The 20,419-nt window shown below is 40.1% G+C and overlaps 1 pseudogene; it reads right to left on the bottom strand.

Annotated features, from left to right (window-relative positions):
• Window positions 1-869: 869 nt before the first annotated feature.
• The window catches only part of LOC149187485 (delta-aminolevulinic acid dehydratase, chloroplastic-like), a 112,071-nt pseudogene continuing 92,521 nt past the window's right edge, over window positions 870-20,419 (bottom strand).

Here is a 20,419-nt window from a genome sequence, read left to right as displayed (position 1 = left end):
CACCATAGGAGTGGATGCAAAAGATAACCAATATCCTAACATCACACTAGATATCTATTGAAAATGTAGCGAGTAAAGGTCTTCTATCTTTTGCCTTAGCCAGTGAAGACCTCAGACTGTCTTTCTCTGGCATGAGTGTGAGCTAATGTGTTAGACTTCAGTTAGGAAAATTAAGCATAAACCAAAGAGACCAACATTCATACATATCTGGAATCCCAAACTCAATGGTCAATATCTCTTCTATATTACATAAAAGAAAATAAAAGGAAGAGCATCTAGGAGCCCTATTCCTATTTTTTTTTTATTGCCCCCTGAACAAGATCAATCTAATGGAAAAAAAATAGTCGTTAGATGCTAGGGCTCTCTTTTGAGTTGACATGTAGGAAAAGGCTAATTATGAGACTGTGCTAATGGTGTTTAGAGATTCCTTTGAATGACAGTAGAATAAACTATATTGTGTAACATTTGAATAGAATTTCAATTGATCAAATGAAATATTTTAGTGAGTTTTCTACAAGACAATATACAAACAAAATAAATATTTACTTGTTGAAAATTCCAAGCTCGATGGTAGTGACCATGGAAAGTAATTCTATTTATTTGATGCCTTTCATATTTAAATAAGAAAAATAGGGAAAAATAACTACAAAACCAGCCAATTACAATTCACTATGAACTCACTACATACTGCTAACAATAAAAATGTATGATGCATTTGTGTACATGCCTACAGGGTAGAGATAGAGACCAGTCGTCCTAGTAATGTGGATATTCATTATCATGATTGTATATTATTCCAAGTTGAGATGAGTCCTATAAAAATATCTGAGTTGTATAACCAATGAAGAAGCGATCATCACGGATTGATATTATCTATTTGTTGTGAGATTCTTTGGTGCCGGATAAAATTCATCAACCTGACAATCAAACGTATCAAAAGATGGATTCAAGCCACTATGTATGTACCAGTTTCCACTAAAATTTGCTTCCAAAGAACTCTGCTTTAATTTCTAGCAAAAGGATCAAGATTTAAAAGCTTAAGTAGTTATTTTGAGCATCATATCAAAGATATCTAAGTGGTTAATACAAGACTCTTGTCAAGCAATGACCTAAGAAATTAGTGTTGTCAGCTCTGTTAATGAAAATAAATAGTGCACTTAATGTTTGAATATGTAATAACAACTTCCAAATTGCATATATATCAATTATAACTTATAATACACTATGGATTGAAAGTGCATACACATCGCTCTACTTTTTTGTGGCAGCACAAGGAATCATCTGTAATTTTTCCCATCCACACATCTTTTTCATAATCTTAGTGGACAAAATGCATGATGTTTTTTCTATCCTCGTTAGTAAAAAAGATCTTCCACTTTAGTCTCCCAAAAGTGAACAATGGAATAACTCTGAGGCGTTTCCAAATCCATGAGAGGGGTGAGAGCACAAGATACTGGTAATTTCCAAAGTTTGTAGTATCCAATGCACTTTTTACTAGAAGAAAATTGGTTGTTGATCCTCAATGTTCTGTTAGTAGTCTCTTGCACATAGGCATTCCAACAAGATGTGTTTCACTTGTCTCTGGTTTGCTAGAAATATAGAAAATCCCATATGTCAACATAATATTATCCAAATAGGTCTTTGATGGCCTTGGATGGTTGCTGACCAACTATGGAAAGGGCCATAGCCAAACGTTATGAAGCCTATGAATCCACTTGTACTCGAGATTGAAGAGTTGAGAGAAGTAAGAGTCAACTCAAACCCAAAGTAACTAACAAAATCACAACATAAAAGTGAAAAGGACCCCATAAATGATAAGAAATAAGGAACCACTAAATAATCCCCCTAATGGTTTCCACAAATGCCTAGTTATACTGTAGAAGTATGGTATAACTGACCAATGAGAAAGATAGGATTCTTATAGTAGTACTTTGCAGCACACTGGGTAGTCATTTTTGATGCCCTATTTGATGCTACTCCAAGATAACTTAAGGTCTGTGAATTCTTTAACACACCTGTCAACATGCTTTCTCGTCATCTGAGACCTTTCTGCCCAGTGAGAGATTCTTATACCCAATTGCAAGTTATTACATTACAATATATGTGGCTCTCGAATCAGACAGTTTTAAAATGTATCCAAATGTTATTGTATGTGCTATGACCCACTCTTTACCTTGATGAATGGTAGAGACAAGCAGGGTTGATTCCTCACATTGGGCTTGGTTCCTCATAGTGATTGAAGACAAAGGATCATTCCCATAAGATTATGGTTAACAATAATGAAAAAAGAATAACACCGCAAGTCGTTAATGCCTTCTTATGTGTTCTCTCACAACGTTCAACCATTTTCAAACTATTGTCAATAATCTAAACTTGGAAATTAGCATAAAATCCTTGACAGGAAGTGTAAACTTTGCGTAATACAACTTGTTGTGAAGCACAACAATTCTAGTCAAATTAATCAATCATTATATAGGTGCATCCATGTTACCTAGTATGTAGATATCGGTAATGATGAGTTGTCTTGGAGAAGCCTAATCACATCCAAATAGGGCATAGCTGGCCTGACCTATCCTTGAAAACATTAAACTCATTTGAATCTCACAATAGAGAACTTGAAAGTGAAAAAGAGTAACAAGACCATGTTTATTAAGGAAAAACACACAATAGAAGCATGCATACTATTAGAATATCAACTCCCTTGTCTTCACCAGTACTAGATTCAATAAGATCTTCTTATTGGTTTCTAGGGTTCATCTGATAACTAGTTATTGCAGTTGAATTAGATGGAAATATTCATTCAAAAGTAATCTTGAATTCTTACAACATACCAAATAAAACTTAGAAAATGGTAAGACATCGTATGTTTTCTTGTCTCCAAATCCTGGGTTACAATGAAGAGAGTTTTTGAAAGGTCCATTATGCACTTGCATATCTATTTAAAGACACAAGTTCATAATATTCATGAAATTGTGATATCCATAAGTCTTTATCGAAACATCACATTCTACAATTAAGAGTAGGAAGTAAGTGTAAGAACAGTAATGAGATGGTTTAATGAAAGGTCAAGAAGGTACTTTGTTGTATATGACATAATAGAAATATCTTGAAAGCCTTCTCTATATAATGCAACTCTAATGGCTTCAACACACCCATCCATCATATCACTTGGACTTGCAATATTAGCTCCTACCTGACCCTGTCTCAACATACCATTTGCAAATCACTAGTGCTATGCAATCAAGGAATAAGAGTAAGTAAAATAAAATTCAACAAGAAGATTTGAACACAATGCACATTAAATGAAGTGAAAGAACATGAGGGAAGAATATTTACTTGGGTAATGACCTACTTACATAGATGATGGATTGTTTCATCATTCATAATCACCCCTAAACAAAACATGCAGATGTAGAAATAATGAAAGTTACATCCCAAGGGAAAAGTCAAAACATAGAAATGGAAAAAGAAGAAATTAAGTAATTATAAGGCTTACCATCTTCTCTAAAATTTCCATAATGCCCATCAGACAAGTATGTATCCAAAGCAACATTAGTGTAGATCACCTAGAAATAAAGAAGCATAAATTCTTTGTTCCCTACATATTATACACCATGTCATGTTTTGAAGAAGAAATAAAGTGTGGTGGTAAACACATCAAGATCCAAAGCTTACCAAATATGGATACTTGTCCTTGAGAAGTCTTACGGCTCTGGGTACAAGCCCATTTTCATTGTAGGTTTCATCTCCTGTCAGTGGCTGATTAAAACAGTGTTCTAGTTCAGACATTGCTAACTAGAAAAAAGAAAATAAAAGACCATGCACAACAAAGCACTGAACATTCAAGCCTTTAGAGCATTAGAAATTTTATGGAAAAGAACCACACTATTAATGCCAACATTGTGAGCCTTATATACCTGCATAATACTAACGAATTAGACCTTGGATTCAACAGTGTCAAAAAGGTGAAACTGAATGGGAAAAGATGTTGTGAACAAAATAACTTGAATATTCTAACAAAGTGACCAGCTAATCATGCATGAATACGAAAGCATGACCATTTAATAGAAAATATCCATTAGAAATCAACATTCTTAGAATGTAGTCTTGCAGAATCTCTTCAATCAATCCATTCTGCCAACCGAGCCTGAAACAACTTGGAATTTCTCCCATTGGGAATTGAAAAAGAACATCAAATCTGATTTAGATAAAGGATATTTTGTGTGCTTGTTAGAGAAATAAGAATCAAATTAAACATCTACATGGGGATTACCTCAAATATTTATTATATCAAAGATACCATAGCAACAAATTGTTTTGTATCAAAAATACAAAAGCAACAAATTGTTCACTAACCTTCATGAATGAAAAGGGGAAGGATAAAATTTCCAGGAGATATAGTTGTTTCCTGGAAGGCATCTCTCAAAATAGCTGATTTGTGGTTGTGACAAGGATGTTTCAACATTGGCTGCCAAGAAAATAAAAACATATATATGTTACTTTAACTTGACACTCCATTCTTGGTGTTTACTGGCACTGTAAAATATTACATTTATGTTATCGGGAAATCTAGTGTCCACTCGGATCTGCTGGTCCCACTAAGACTAGTAGCTATCTTAGAAACAAACAAAATAAAACCACTTTCATTTTCCTTTATGAGAAGTAGATAAGAGGGGAATGAAGGACACCAACCTCAGTCTTGCGCTTGGTTCCTTGCTTGGTTCCTCTCCCTTCTGACAGATCTTTTATGCTTCTCCTTCATCTACCCAGCTTCAAAGAGCACCTATGGAATGAAAGCAACATAATACTATCGAAGAACAGAGATCTACAATCATAAACAATATAGGACCATATATATATTGACCACACAAATGCATATATCATCAAACATACAAGAATGTGGAGGAAAACTTGAATAGCTTTATTAATGATCAAGAATAGCAAAGAGGATTACAACCAATTGTTCTGACCCAGCGTCAACCTCGAGCATGAAAGCCCTTCTTTCACCTCATGAAAAGCTTAGCTCACCCAACACTATGATATTCCAACAAGAAACCAACAGCAATTCCTTACAGGATACACAATTCCAACCTCTGGATCTCTGGGATGAGGGATCCATATATAGATGATTGCAGGGGGGTGAGTCAGCTTCTGGGATTCTGATTAGTGTCATCTCTCTGATAGTTCTTGATTCCACTTGGAGATTGATGATCTCTTACTCATCCCTGGGTGAATTCAGAGAGGCTGTTAGCTACCTATACCAATAGGTTTCATATTTCATGATTGGCAAAGAAAGGTCCAAATATGCTCTGCTTTGGTGATGCAAAGATCCCATATTTCCAAGAGAAAACATGTGTACATAGCTTGATGTTGACTCAATTTTGATGGATGGTCCAACAGCCTAATCTGGATCCTGCCATGTTTTAATTTTCTGTTGTAGAATAGAGAAAGAAGTCTGTCAAAACTGTTTAACCTTGGCAGACAAGTAGCTAGGTAGAGAAGTAAGGTTCCCAACTGCTTAATCTGGGACCTTGGAAGCAATAAGGGTAGTTCTAGATAGAAAATCAAAAGAAAAAGCCAAAAGAAAAGAAAAGGCACATAAGGGTCTGCAAGTCTAAGTGCACCCTTCATGAAGAAACAAAAAATGCTAGGAAATAGAGGGGTAGGCAGATGGGGTTGCAGAAATGTTATTCCTTTCAAGTGAGTGCTTGATAACCTGTTTGCAAAGGAATATCAGTGAATAGAGAAGCTCCTCTTCTCCATCATGTTACAGCAAAGCAAAGGAGCATCACTAACTTCCTTTTCCCCCCTTTCACATTCATTATTAACATCCCTTCATCAGTTGTGATTCATGAAAGATTTTAAGGTGTTATGTTGGTTCTTATTCCTGAAAAGAAGCCACATTTCTTGTGTAAAAATTCTTTTCATTTTGATCTACTTCCTAACTAAGTTTGAGTTCCAAAAAGCTTAGTAAACACCATTTCCCATTCTTATTCCCCCTAGTACTAACTACTGACTGTATCTATACTAAATCCCTTATGTTTCCCTTCCCCTTACTATTATAACACCATGGTGTATAAACCCCTAAGCAATGTATAAATATCCTCCCTTTTTAGCACTATAGCTAAATAAGTTTGTTAAGGGAGACAATAGTCCACCAGGGACTATGGTCAACCCTGTCATAGGATTGCTCTAACCTCTGGTTAGAGTAATAACCTCATCCTAAGCCCTCACCTCCCCTCTGTTCAAAAATTCCACAAAAAACCCCTTTCCCTCTGCTCAAACCCACTATGAACCCTTTTTTCCTACAGATTAACCCAAAAACCCGAAAAAACCCACAAAAAACCCTTAAACCTATAGTCCCGCGCCCAAAATATTAAATGGAATATTTTAATGGTCGGGCGGGACCCAACCCAAAGCTGCGCCGTTGACCACAGTACCCGCCAGCCGTCCGATGGCCGCCGCCCCCGATCCAACGGTGGGCGGTCGATCTCACATCCCGACCTGCCTCCCTTTAACGTCCGGGGAAGGGCGGTATTGGGGGCCGTACCCGGGACGCGTGGCACGCGCTGGGGTTGTTCGGAGCCCCCCTCCCCGATACCGCCTATCACCAAAAGCGGTGCGGGGAGACCGCTTACCGCCTCCCCGATACCACCCCTCCCGCACGTCAGCGCCCACGTCAATATGATGTCATGCCACTCCATCCGCCCCCGCGCCCCGTGGCCCTCCACGTGGCCCTGCCACCGCATCCGCCTGCCACCTCGTCCAGCCACGCTGGCCTCCAGCTCAGCGTCCACGTCACCTCCGTACCCGGGCCCGCCATGACGTCATGCTGACGTCATTGGCGGAAAAGGCGCCAATGACCCTTTTTGCCCAATTTTGTCGTTAAAAACGCCCGAACTAGCCGTTTGTGGTCATTTTCACGCGAAAACGACGCAGCCATTGTCGACCTGTTTGCCGCGAAATTGCCTCCAGCCATCAAATTCGAAGTTGCGGCCGCTATAACTTGGAAATTCAGCTGCAGTGAGCTCCCCCTGTTCGGCCCGAAGGCGTCCCGTGCTTGTTTTCCAGGTATTCACCGCAAGTTCCCTGTTTCGCCCCTATGCATGCCATTTCTATGTGAATTCTCCCATAAGCATTGGTCAAATCCTAAATTGCACACTGTCTGCCACTTAATTTGCCATTAAATCCACCTGCATTACCCTTTGCCCCGAGAATTCGGTATTAAAATGATAATTCACGGTTGAAATTTACAAATTCGGCCTCAAACTTGCCCGGCATTGTTCCCTTTTTCCGGGTGGAGGCCCAAGGCTGCATGTCACCGAATTGAAGCTAGCTCACCCTCTGCAATCATCCCCATCAATTCACAATCCCTGTGAATTTACCAAAAACAGCAGAAACAAGTCTGCCAAGCCTGCCTTTTCCACTGTGAAGAAGATTTCAAGCATTGTCTACAGTGAGCCTGTCACTCAATCTCTGAACAACCTTGCAAACCATTGCACTCACCTTGTTCAAAATCAAGTTACACAATGGCTTCTCCTGCACCCTCAGCCCTCAGTGTTGCTCCTTTAAATGCACCAAACAAAGACCTGGAGTCCTTGCCTCTTGCTGACAGGGACTACCTCATTGAAGACTTTGTGGGCAACAGGGACTTTTTGCAGACCTTCAGGCAATTAAGAGATGACTACCTGAATGGTCAGGATACATATGGGATATGGGAGTCAAATCTGCCATACTACTGTCTCCTCTCTGCCAATGTCTTTCCTGAGATTATTCGCCTATGTGCTGAAAACTATGATGTACAGCACAGAGCTATTAAGTCTCCATCTGGGAGCATCCTCTTTCACATTAATCCTGAATCCATCAACAAGATGCTCCACTTTGATCAGACTGAGCTGTTGTTCCCATTTTCCATGAATTATCTGCTGGACACTGGTGCCAAGATGACCAGTGAGGATATTCAGAAAGTCACCAGGACATTTATGAGACCTGAATGCCAGCCCACAGGGCCACCTCCCTACTTGGATGTCTATTTTACTGAGGTAGGCAGACTGTTGCTAGACATGATTGCTTATGTGTTGGGATACAAAACCAGTGAGCATGTGGATGAAACAATGCTGGTATTGCTAGCTGCTTACAGCCCAGGCCAACCCCCTGCCCGCAAATATAACTTTGCCAAGTTCATAGCTAACAAGATTCATGATCAGTTGGGCAAAGTAGACAGACAGGGTGTCTTCAAGTATTCATCCTATATCTATCACCTTTTCATGTACTATCAGTCTGAGGTTTTTCCATGCTACATCAAAAAACTGGATTATAAAGGGGAAAGAAGATCTGTTATCTTCTGGACATCTGTCTATCACAAAGTCCAAAATTCACCCTATTCTTATTGTGAATTTATTGATCAATTTGTATACCCTGTCTCGTGCTTATTGATGAGATCCCCTCCTTCCAGAATATCATTTGAAATACAGAAGGTCCTGCAGCTCTCCAAGAATTACAAAATAGGTGATTGGTACCTATATGAGGATCATATAGTCATCAGAGTCTATGGCTGTGAGCTCTGTCCATACAGACTCCCAAAATATGTGCCCATGAGGATATTTTCCTTGGAGTATTATAGGCAGTTAATTCACTCTGACCTCACACACTTTCACAGCTCTAAAAAGAAAGCCCATCTCAAGTTCAAGGACCACTTGGGCCCCTTCATCATGAATAAAAAAGAAGGATGGAAAGATGCTGACCTAATCCTCAAAGACAAATACAAGCTATCACACAGCTTCCGGTGGGTCCCTTACGACCCTGAAGGCTTCATTACTGCTAGAAGAGTCAAGTACAGGCTACTAGGTTATAAGCATTGCAAATATCCACATATTGAAAAATATGCCAACCAGCAAGAATGGCAGCAGGATACTTTAGTTGAAAAATTATCTGAAGAAGAAATAATGCAAAAGAATGTCAGAGAATTGGAAAAGACTCTTGACCTGGATTCTGTGCAGCAGGTACCCTTCAAACGGCCGCACTCAGCAGGAGAAGGGACCTCGGCCTCAAGAACTGCACCAGCCACACAGGCACCGTCTACAGCAGCACCAGGTACAGACAAAGGGAAAGGAATAATGGGTGCTGAGGAAGAAACCATGAAAGAAAAGCCTGCCCCTTCAGGTGAGCAGCCACAAGAGCAGCAACAAGGGCAGCAACCAGAACAGCAACAAGAGCAGATTCCCCCTCCACAAACTGAGCAACAAACAGCTCCAATTTTGCAGACCCCAGCACAGGAGGAGAGAGGTACGAAAAGAGACAGAGAAGAGTCCACTCCTGCTAGTGGATCCTCCCAACAACCCCAGACCAAAAGGCAAAGAGCTGACTCCCCAGAGGTAGAAGACATCACTGAAGAAATCCTTGACAGTTCAAGGAAAGACAGGGAGGGCAGCCAGCATACAGGTACAAGCTCCTTTCAACAGGAGCAAGGATTACAACTTGGTTTGGAGGTGTCCTCCTCCTCTCAGCAGAGCAAGAAGCCCAAAAGCACTAAGGCTTCTTTCAAGCAAATTAAGGCACAGAATGACTTGCTGAGGGTGGAAGTTTATAAACAATTTCTTAATGCAACACCAGCCCAAAAAGAAAGGCTAATGTCTGTATATGACATTCAAGAGGAGAAAATGATCCTCAGCCATTGCAAACCTACAGTGCCCCATCCAAAATCAGGGGCAGATTATGTGAAGACAAGGGTGGAGGTCCTAGCCAAAGACATCCATCCCATGGACCAAATTGAACTCCACAAACAGACTGGAGAGATGGTTTATGCAACCTTGGTGGAAAGGGCAACCATGGCCCATGAACTATACGAGTCACTGAAGAATACTAACACTCAGTTGGATTTTGAGAGAATGTCCTCCCTAGCCAAAGATAACAGAATAAAATCACTTGAGGACATCATTATCGACCTAGGACATGATCCTAGCGATCCAAAGGGTGTAAAGGCCCTTATGAAGAAAAAAGAAGATGACCTCAATGCATTAAAGAAGAGGTTGAAGCTGCTGCCCACAGAGCACCCTCAAACAACAGAGCTACAAAAGGAAAAGCAGGTCGATGAGCAACTGGACCTCATAATGCAGCTAAACCAAAAGGTCCTCGATTTGGAGAAAGAGCTTGAAGGAGCATTACAAGATAAGCAGGGAGAATCTACATCCCAAGCTCCTCCAACTACTTCAACAACAGCAACAACTACAGAGGCAGCAGTGGCCCCCACAACAGAAGCAGCAGCAACAACAACAGCTCCAGATTCCAGCACAAGCGTAGAAGAATTGACTAAGGCCATCAAAGAAATGGAGCTCCAGGCAAATGAGATAAAAAAGGCCAAGGAAAAATTGGCAGAACTGGATGCCAAGTATGATAAATCAAAAATGACTGTAGCAGAGCAAGGCAGAGAAATAAAGGCCCTAAAAGAAAAGATAAAGGCCTTAGAGAAAGAGCTAAATCTGGAGAGTGCCATGGCTGAGATAAAAAGAATTCTATGGGCCAAAATTGGCCAATCCATCACTCAACAATGGAGGTCAATCAAAACTATACATGAGCAGATGGATTTAATTGGCCAAGCACAGACAGAAATTCAGAGGGCCAAAGCATTACTGGGAGACAAACCTGAACAAGCAAACAGAATGATAGATTTTTTGAACAGGCAAGAAAAGGAGGAACTGGCAGCCATCGGCATTGTCAACAGAACAGAGGCTGTCCTCACAGCCAAAAAGGTGCTAACTCTCAGAAATTATGTACAAACTGTGGAGAGGAAGTGCTACGAGATACAAGCTGATGTGGAGGAATATAAAGTCAAGATGGCAGTGCTACAAGCAAAGGGACTGCCCAGCCTACTAAGCGGTGCAGGAAGACTGATCTCCCGAGATCAATTTACCAACAAAATGGCAACTTATATTGAAAATCAAATCACTGCATCTGGCAGTACATCTGAGGAAACAGGGCCTCCAACAGGACAGAGCCTATACGATAAACTTGAAGGCCTGTTCTTTATTGAAAATGAGGTAAATCACCTTTTTGAAACTCCTCCAAACTTTTACAGATATACAGAGGCCGATGAAACTTTGATAAAGATTCGAAGACATCAAATGCCTAAGGAGGATTGGTGGCAGGCAATGCTTCAAATTTTGCCACGGTAGCCTCAGTTGCTCGGTCACTGCCAGCTCCAATTCACTAGAAGACAAACAGCAGAATAAAGTCAGTATTAAAGGCAGCTGAAAGGTGACTCAGCACATGGACAACGACAGCTAGCCTAAAGGATAAGAAAATACGCAAATTTTGGACAGCGTATCCTCAGCCGACTCCACCAGCCGCCAAATCAAAAGTTTCTGACTATTTTGGACAGCTAAAGCACTGAAGAGTTATTTCAGCATTAACTTTCTCAGCTACAATGCTCCAGGAGTTGGCATAACATAAATGAGCCATTAACTCATTCTCTTGATATTTTCTCATGTAAATTTTGTATATATACCCCCCCTTGGCAACGCATTAGGGGTTGGTGATTTTGACTCTGAGGCAAATCTATTGTATACTTTCAGTTCATCTAATACAAAGGGCTGGACCAGCTCAGTGATTTCCTGAACATTTGATGTCTGGTTGATGCTATGCATGCTGATGCAGAATTCCCGTGCTGTCTGATGAAATAACAAGTTTTCCTCAATCTCTGTTTTTGTCTTCTTATGTTTATTAAATCATACTCATGTTTCACTGAACTAGCAGTAAAGAAAAAGAATAGTGCATGAATTGTCTGGTTACACCTTGTGCTCAATTTTTACTGCTGTAAATGTTTTTCTTCAGAATCAACCATGGACATGAATTCTTAATCGCTCATGTTTCCATTAATTCTATAAATGTAAATGTTATCTAGAAATTCTTCACTGCTTCTAGAATAATATCCTCACCGTTTCTCCTTATCAGTTTATTGGAAGATTCTTAATTGCCTTTCATATACTGGATACATCACACTCAATCACAATTTCGAAACATTGTTTCTTAGACACTAATCTGGATCTGCAACATCACTGTTGTATCAACACAGCATATCAGGCAAACTAAAGGACCACTGACTCCATGCCCAATGGACTAGCACACTCTAGTGAGCATAGATATATATGTAATTTGATTGAAATCATCACCAAACACATTCCAAAAAACAAAACCTTGAACATCATAGCTAGCCTAAAAAACTATCCAAACAAAGTTAAAACATAAAGAGAGAGCCCTCTCTGGTCATAGGTAGGCTAGAACCTGTGACCCAAATATTGGTTAGTGGTTACCTTGGCCGTATTCCCTTGGGAGTCAAAGGGAACAACCTGAGTGATAACATAATTGGCGACTTCGCTGGGGAACATCTTATTTTTCAACTGTTGTCTGTCCATAGACAGTGGTTCTAAAAGCTTGAGCAGTCCCTTGAAACAGTTCTAAAAATATCCTAAAATAACAAAAACAAGTTCAGAAGCTGGCTCCTAAAAGGGAAACTAGACACACTAGGTCAAATCCTGACCCCAATCCACCAGCTACTTTTGAAAACCCTAATACAATCCCCAAAATCATTAGGAAACAGCAAAGGCAGGAAAATCCTACTGATTTGAGTCCTGAGGCAGCTTACCCTGAACCAGTTCCTACTCCAATCAAGGTTCTATTTCGGTCTACCCTGTTTCCCCCAGTTCACCATCTACATCTCAAAGCCCTCCTTTCACACCTTCATCCACTGCACATATTTCCTTGACCAACCCTCTAGTTTCTACCGTTCCCATTACCCCAGTAGTACCAATCGTTCCTGTTATCCCGTTTATCCCTATCAATCCTATAAACCCTACAAATATGGCCAATAGGTATGCACCCTTGCAGTTACCTGCGAATGCTGCAGCTCTACCACAGGACTATCAATCCAAAATCTCATATTTTGACTCCACTGGCCCTTTCACAGCTATTCAGCATGCCAAAAGGATGCAAGACCATTTTGAGAACTATGAAATAGATGATGACAGTGTGAGAATGAGGATTTTTGTTCAGAGCCTGACAGGTGATGTAAGGACTTGGTTTAGATCCCTGACTGTAAATACCATCACAACTCCTGATGAGCTTTATCAAGCCTTTACTAACAGATGGGAGAAGAAGAAAGATCCCTTGCACATACTTGGTGAGTATGATACAATCAAAAGAGGTCCCCAAGAGACCGTTTTGGAATATTGTGCAAGATTCAATAATGTATATAATGCAATACCACAGAATTTAAGACCTCCTCCTGATTTAGCCTTGTACAAATTTCCTGATGGTTTTGACCCAGACATGGCATATCAATTGAAGGAAAGAACCCCTGAAACCCTTGAAGATGCTCAAAAGGTTGTTGTCACAGTAGAGGCTAACCTGATTGCCAAACGAAACAGGGCAAGATTGGAAAAGAGAACCACCTTCAAAGAAGAACCCTCAGCCTTTGATCAAAAACTGGATGCAATACACACTGGTATGAAGAGATTGGGTGATAGAGTAGAATCAGTTGAGAGAAAGTCATCATGGGAAGCACCACAAAATAACCCTATTAGGAATCCGAATTTTAGGAGAAATCAAAACCCAAACGTTGGCAAGGCCGGTTCTGATCCGGACATAAGACCTCCATTCCAGGAAAACTATACTGAAGCATCCACTTCAAATGAGCAAGTAGATGACACCCACATTAACCTGATGGGCCTGAATGATGAGCAGCAAGTTTTTCTGAGTCAAGAAGACCATAAGGATGATGACATCAAGCAATTCCAAACCAAATCAGGTGAATCATTTGATTTCAAACAAGGCTATGACACAGCTGTTTATGAAGTTCATAAACAATACAAGCTAAGGAGCAGAACTGTAAATATAACACAGCCTGAAAAGATAAAGGATAGCCAGCAGCCCAAAAGAGCCATAGTCACAGAGCCAAATGACACAACTGATTCAGTTACAAAGGAAGTAACCGTTGAAGAAGTCACTGAACCGTTTTCTTCAAAACAACAACCTATGGCTACATCACCCTTGCAGCCTAATCCAAGTAACACTCCTCAAGAGATGAGTAAGAAGGACAAGCTTCAAGATCAAGATAAGAATCAAGAAGAAGACTTAGTGAACAAGGAAAAGGCTGTCATCCACAACACCAAGATCCAATCTGAAAAACCCTTTGACTTAGAAGCTGAGATTGGCAAATTGAAGGTAGCTATTCCTCTTTCAGAACTAGCCAAGCATGACATTTATAAACAACAAATCAAGAAGTCCCTTCAACTTACTCGCAATAAAGATAATGTCAATGTGTTGGATGACACCCCAGAATTGCTGTTCGGTCCAGAAGTTGATGGAAAAACAGCAGTCACAGGGATCTTACCTTTTTATGTCAGTCTACATGTTCATGATAAGATATTACACAATGCAATGTTTGACTCAGGTGCCTCTCACAACCTAATGCCCAAATCAGTCATGGAGAGATTGAATCTAGATATTACAAGACCATATAAGGACCTATTCTCATTTGACTCTAGCCAAGTTAAGTGTTTAGGCTTGATAAAAGACTTATGTGTGTCCCTTGTTCAGTACCCAAATAAAACAATTCTAATGGATGTCGTAGTTGCTGATATCCCACCCAAATATGGGATGCTCTTATCAAGATCATGGGGGGCTAAACTCCAAGGTTCCCTACAATTAGACATGTCATATGCCACCATCTCAGTCTTTGGTCAACCAAAGAGGTTATATAGAGAGTCACTTATGAAATACATGGTCAGCAGTGAAGAAAAACCTCAAAACTTTCCCATATATGCTGTCCATTCCGATATAGATTCATATATTCTCTTCAATGATAATTCAGGTCTTACAAATGATGATGAAACCAAGACATTCAAACAAGATCAGGACATTAATGAACAAGCTCCTGCTCTAGAAATAAAGCTGATCCAATCAAGTGATGACACTGTCCTAAAAGACAAACTAAATGAAAAACCAGAACTTCAACTCACAATCCCAGATCACAGAGAAGTTATTAAGTCTCCCCTAGAACAAGAGATCCTATGGTTCCTTGAATTTGATGGGTCAGTCAACAAATTAGGGGCAGGAGCTGGAGTCTGGATACATAACAAGCAGAACAGTCATGCAGAAGGCCGAGCCTATAGGTTAAACTTCAGGTGCACCAACAATATGGCGGAATATGAAGCTCTCTTACTAGGCCTCAAGCTAGTAAAATCCTTACAAGCCATCAAAGTTTCAATCCTAGGAGACTCAGACCTAGTTATCCAACAAGTAAAGGGTAATTTTGTCACCAATGACAAAAGACTGAGATCTTATAGATCTGCTACTGCTGAAATACTAAATTCCTTCACCAAATTTCAAATTACCAAAATTCCTAGAACTCATAACCTGCATGCTCATAGTTTGGCCACATTTGCAAGCACTTGTAAACTACCTTTTGAACCCCAGCATTGCTTTACAGCTGAGATAAAACACAGACCATCTGTCCCAAACAATGTCAAGGATTGGCAAGTGTTCGAGGATGATGCACAAATAAACAATTTTTTGACTTTGCAGCAAGAATTTTCAGGACTAAACATTGATACAGAGGCTGCAAGTGATTCACAAATACTAGGTGAACAGTATCAAACAAATATTTCACCCAAAACAGCAAACCAAATGCTACATCCAACAATTTTTGACGAAGAAAACATACAAGAACTAAAACAAATCAGTTGTGAGGAAATAGCTGATGCTGAAGCTGAAGTTATACAATTGAAAGACAATTTTCTTCCAACAGGCCTAGCTCCATTAGAGGACATGTTTGATTCAAATGATGTCCCTAGCAAACCAAAATTGCAGCCCCTTAATGCTGCCATTGAAGAATGCAACATTGGAACTATTGAAAAACCCAAGATAATTAAACTGTCTGCATCTTTACCACCTGATCAGAAACCCAAATACATTGACCTTTTCAAAGAGTTTCAGGACGTATTTGCATGGGGTTATGAGGATTTAAAATCCTATGACACCTCTGTTATCCAGCATACTATCCCTCTCAAACCTAATCAAAAACCATTCAAGCAGAAATTGAGAAGGATTAATCCCATGCTTCTCCCCTCAATTGAAAAGGAACTGCAAAAAATGTTTAAAGCTGGCATCATAGCACCGATCAGGTTTTCTGATTGGATTTCAAATTTGGTCCCTACAAGAAAGAAAACTGGTGAAATAAGGCTTTGTGTGGATCTAAGGAACTTAAATCAAGTGTCCCTCAAAGACAACTATCCCTTACCTAAGATGGATCACATCCTCCAAAGAGTGGTAGGGGCCTCAAGGATCTCACTACTTGATGGATTCTCAGGCTTTAATCAAATCCTAGTACACCCTGATGATCAAGACAAAACTGCATTCACAACCCCATGGGGAACTTTCAAATATGTAAAAATGCCTTTTGGATTGAAAAATGCAGGGGCAACATTTCAAAGAGCAATGGATATTGCTTTTGCCAAAGAGATTCATGACTTTCTTGTCATTTATTTAGATGATCTCACACCTTTCTCAAAATCTGACCAAGAACACTTGAAGCACTTGAGGCAGATCTCTTTAACATGTAGGAAATATGGAATTTCCTTGAATCCCAAGAAGTCTCTATTTGGTTTGGAAGAAGGTAAGCTGTTAGGGCATATTATTTCAAAGGATGGCATAAGAATTGACCCAGACAGGATACAAGCTATCTTACAAATGCCCCACCCAAGAAACATCAAAGAATTGCAAGCCTTCTTGGGTAAGATCAACTTCTTAAGAAGGTTTATCCCAAACTTAGCAGAATTGATCAGATTACTAAATAACATGCTAAAGAAGGATTCAAAAGTGAAATGGACAGTTGAAGCAAATCAAGCCTTTGAAGGTATAAAATTGGCCCTTACCCAAACCCCAGTCTTAACAAATCCTCAATTTGATAGAGAATTCATCATTTTCTCTTTTGCCTCCCAGCATACCATTGCTGCTGTTTTATTACAGAAAGATGACCAAGGAAATGAGAAACCCATTGCTTTCTTTAGTAGAGCTCTTAGAGATGCACCTCTGAAATATCAAATCATGGAGAAACAAGCTTATGCTTTGGTCAAGGCCATTAAAGACTTTAGGATTTACATCCTTTATTCCCATGTTATAGCTTATGTGCCAAGTCCCATTGTAAAATACATTCTCACTCAAGAAAACTTAGAGGGTAGAAGAGGAAAATGGATTGCCAACATCTTGGAATTTGATATTGAGATAAAACCAACAAAACTAATAAAAGGGAAAGGTTTGGCCAAATTAATGACAGAAGCAAACTTCCAAGCCTTAGACATAAACCAGCTAGACAATGAACCGGAGCTGGCGACTCCAAAGATCAATGTAGCCTTTGAACAATCCCCTTGGTATTCTGATATCTGTTATGTACTACAAAACCTGTGTGCTCCCCCAGGATTGTCCAGAACTAAATGTAGGTTCTTAAAAATGAAAGCTTCAAGATTTTGTGTTATGGATGGCAATTTGCTTTGGAAAAACCATGAGGGTATATTGTTGAACTGCTTGATTGAGAATGAGACTAACAGTATCATGAAAGAATTTCATGCAGGTGATTGTGGTGGACACTTGTATTGGAAATCCACTGTGGATAAAATGCTGAGGGCTGGTTACTATTGGCCCACTATTTTTGCTGATGTCAAAAAATTTACCACTTCATGTCATAAATGCCAAGTGTTTGAGGGAAAGAGAAAGTTACTACCACTTCCTTTGAGGCCTATTGCAACAGAGAGACCTTTTCAACAATGGGGCTTGGATTTCATTGGGGAAATTCATCCCTCATCTTCAGGCCAGCATAGATGGATTCTAACAGCTACAGATTACTTTACTAAATGGATCGAAGTTGTTCCATGTAGACAAGCAAATGATTCCACTATCATTCAGTTCCTTGAGACCAATATTCTTTCTAGATTTGGTTGTCCTGATAAGATAATAACAGACAATGCTGCTGCCTTCAGATCTAAGAAGATGGTCAATTTCTGCCACAAATTTCACATTACCTTGGGCCATTCTACTGCATACTATCCCCAAGGTAATGGCCTGGCTGAATCATCAAATAAAAGCCTTGTAAACATCATAAAGAAGGTGTTAGAAGAAAATAAGAAGAATTGGCATAAGAAGCTGGTCAATGCCTTATGGGCAGATAGACTAACAACCAAGAGATCAATTGGGGTCAGCCCATATGAGTTAGTCTATGGATTAGAAGCCAAATTCCCTTCATCACTAGGGGTTCCTGTTATGAAACTACTTCAAGAAAGTCAAGCTGAGCCAAATGACATGCAAAGAAGGATCAATCAAATAATATGCTTGCAGCAAACTAGAGACCAAGTTTACAGCAGAGTTCAAGTTTTACAAGAAAAGTTAAAGAAAGCTTTTGATAGAAGGACTAAGGCAGAAGATTTCAACATTGGAGACAAAGTCCTCAAGTGGGATTCAAGAAGAGAAGATAAGGGAAAACATGGAAAATTTGATTCCCTTTGGAGAGGACCATTTGCTGTTCAAGCAATACAAGGAAACAATACTTATTTCCTTAAAAGTCTTGATGAAGCTGATTTGGATGAAGGTCCTGTGAATGGCAGGATGTTAAAGCACTATTTTGACTACCATCCATGAGTGCAGCCTAAGTTTTCCCTGTACATAATCAGCTGTATATATTTTCTTTCAGCAGATAAATAGTTCAGTTTGAGAAGTCACTACAAATAAGCAGAAAAGGGGCTTTACATCCCAGAAATTCCACAGAGGTAATAGCCTCTAGTTTTGAAATACAAAGAGAGAATTTTCAAATTTTGGTAATAACAGATCAAGGGCCAAGGCTTTCTGACCTGCTGTTCTTGGTCTTTCAGATGGAAAAACCATCCCCATGTGGAGCCACTGTTAGCTACCTATACCAATAGGTTTCATATTTCATGATTGGCAAAGAAAGGTCCAAATATGCTCTGCTTTGGTGATGCAAAGATCCCATATTTCCAAGAGAAAACATGTGTACATAGCTTGATGTTGACTCAATTTTGATGGATGGTCCAACAGCCTAATCTGGATCCTGCCATGTTTCAATTTTCTGTTGTAGAATAGAGAAAGAAGTCTGTCCAAACTGTTTAACCTTGGCAGACAAGTAGCTAGGTAGAGAAGTAAGGTTCCCAACTGCTTAATCTGGGACCTTGGAAGCAATAAGGGTAGTTCTAGATAGAAAATCAAAAGAAAAAGCCAAAAGAAAAGAAAAGGAACATAAGGGTCTGCAAGTCTAAGTGCACCCTTCATGAAGAAACAAAAAATGCTAGGAAATAGAGGGGCAGGCAGATGGGGTTGTAGAAATGTTATTCCTTTCAAGTGAGTGCTTGATAACCTATTTGCAAAGGAATATCAGTGAATAGAGAAGCTCCTCTTCTCCATCATGTTACAGCAAAGCAAAGGAGCATCACTAACTTCCTTTTCCCCCCTTTCACATTCATTATTAACATCCCTTCATCAGTTGTGATTCATGAAAGATTTTAAGGTGTTATGTTGGTTCTTATTCCTGAAAAGAAGCCACATTTCTTGTGTAAAAATTCTTTTCATTTAGATCTACTTCCTAACTAAGTTTGAGTTCCAAAAAGCTTAGTAAACACCATTTCCCATTCTTATTCCCCCCAGTACTAACTACTGACTGTATCTATACTAAATCCCTTATGTTTCCCTTCCCCTTACTATTATAACACCATGGTGTATAAACCCCTAAGCAATGTATAAATATCCTCCCTTTTTAGCACTATAGCTAAATAAGTTTGTTAAGGGAGACAATAGTCCACCAGGGACTATGGTCAACCCTGTCATAGGATTGCTCTAACCTCTGGTTAGAGTAATAACCTCATCCTAAGCCCTCACCTCCCCTTTGTTCAAAAATTCCACAAAAAACCCCTTTCCCTCTGCTCAAACCCACTATGAACCCCTTTTTCCTACAGATTAACCCAAAAACCCAAAAAAACCCACAAAAAACCCTTAAACCTATAGTCCCGCGCCCAAAATATTAAACGGAATATTTTAATGGTCGGGCGGGACCCAACCCAAAGCTGCGCCGTTGACCACAGTACCCGCCAGCCGTCCGATGGCCGCCGCCCCCGATCCAACGGTGGGCGGTCGATCTCACATCCCGACCTGCCTCCCTTTAACGTCCGGGGAAGGGCGGTATTGGGGGCCGTACCCGGGACGCGTGGCACGCGCTGGGGTTGTTCGGAGCCCCCCTCCCCGATACCGCCTATCACCAAAAGCGGTGCGGGGAGACCGCTTACCACCTCCCTGATACCACCCCTCCCGCACGTCAGTGCCCACATCAATATGATGTCATGCCACCCCATCCGCCCCCGCGCCCCGT

Source organism: Pinus tabuliformis, chromosome 3_1 (assembly GCF_031772625.1).
Source record: "Pinus tabuliformis cultivar Carrire ecotype Pingquan chromosome 3_1, CPIR1, whole genome shotgun sequence".
NCBI classification, from domain to species: Eukaryota; Viridiplantae; Streptophyta; class Pinopsida; order Pinales; family Pinaceae; genus Pinus; species Pinus tabuliformis.
This window is presented reverse-complemented; position numbering and strand designations above follow the sequence as displayed.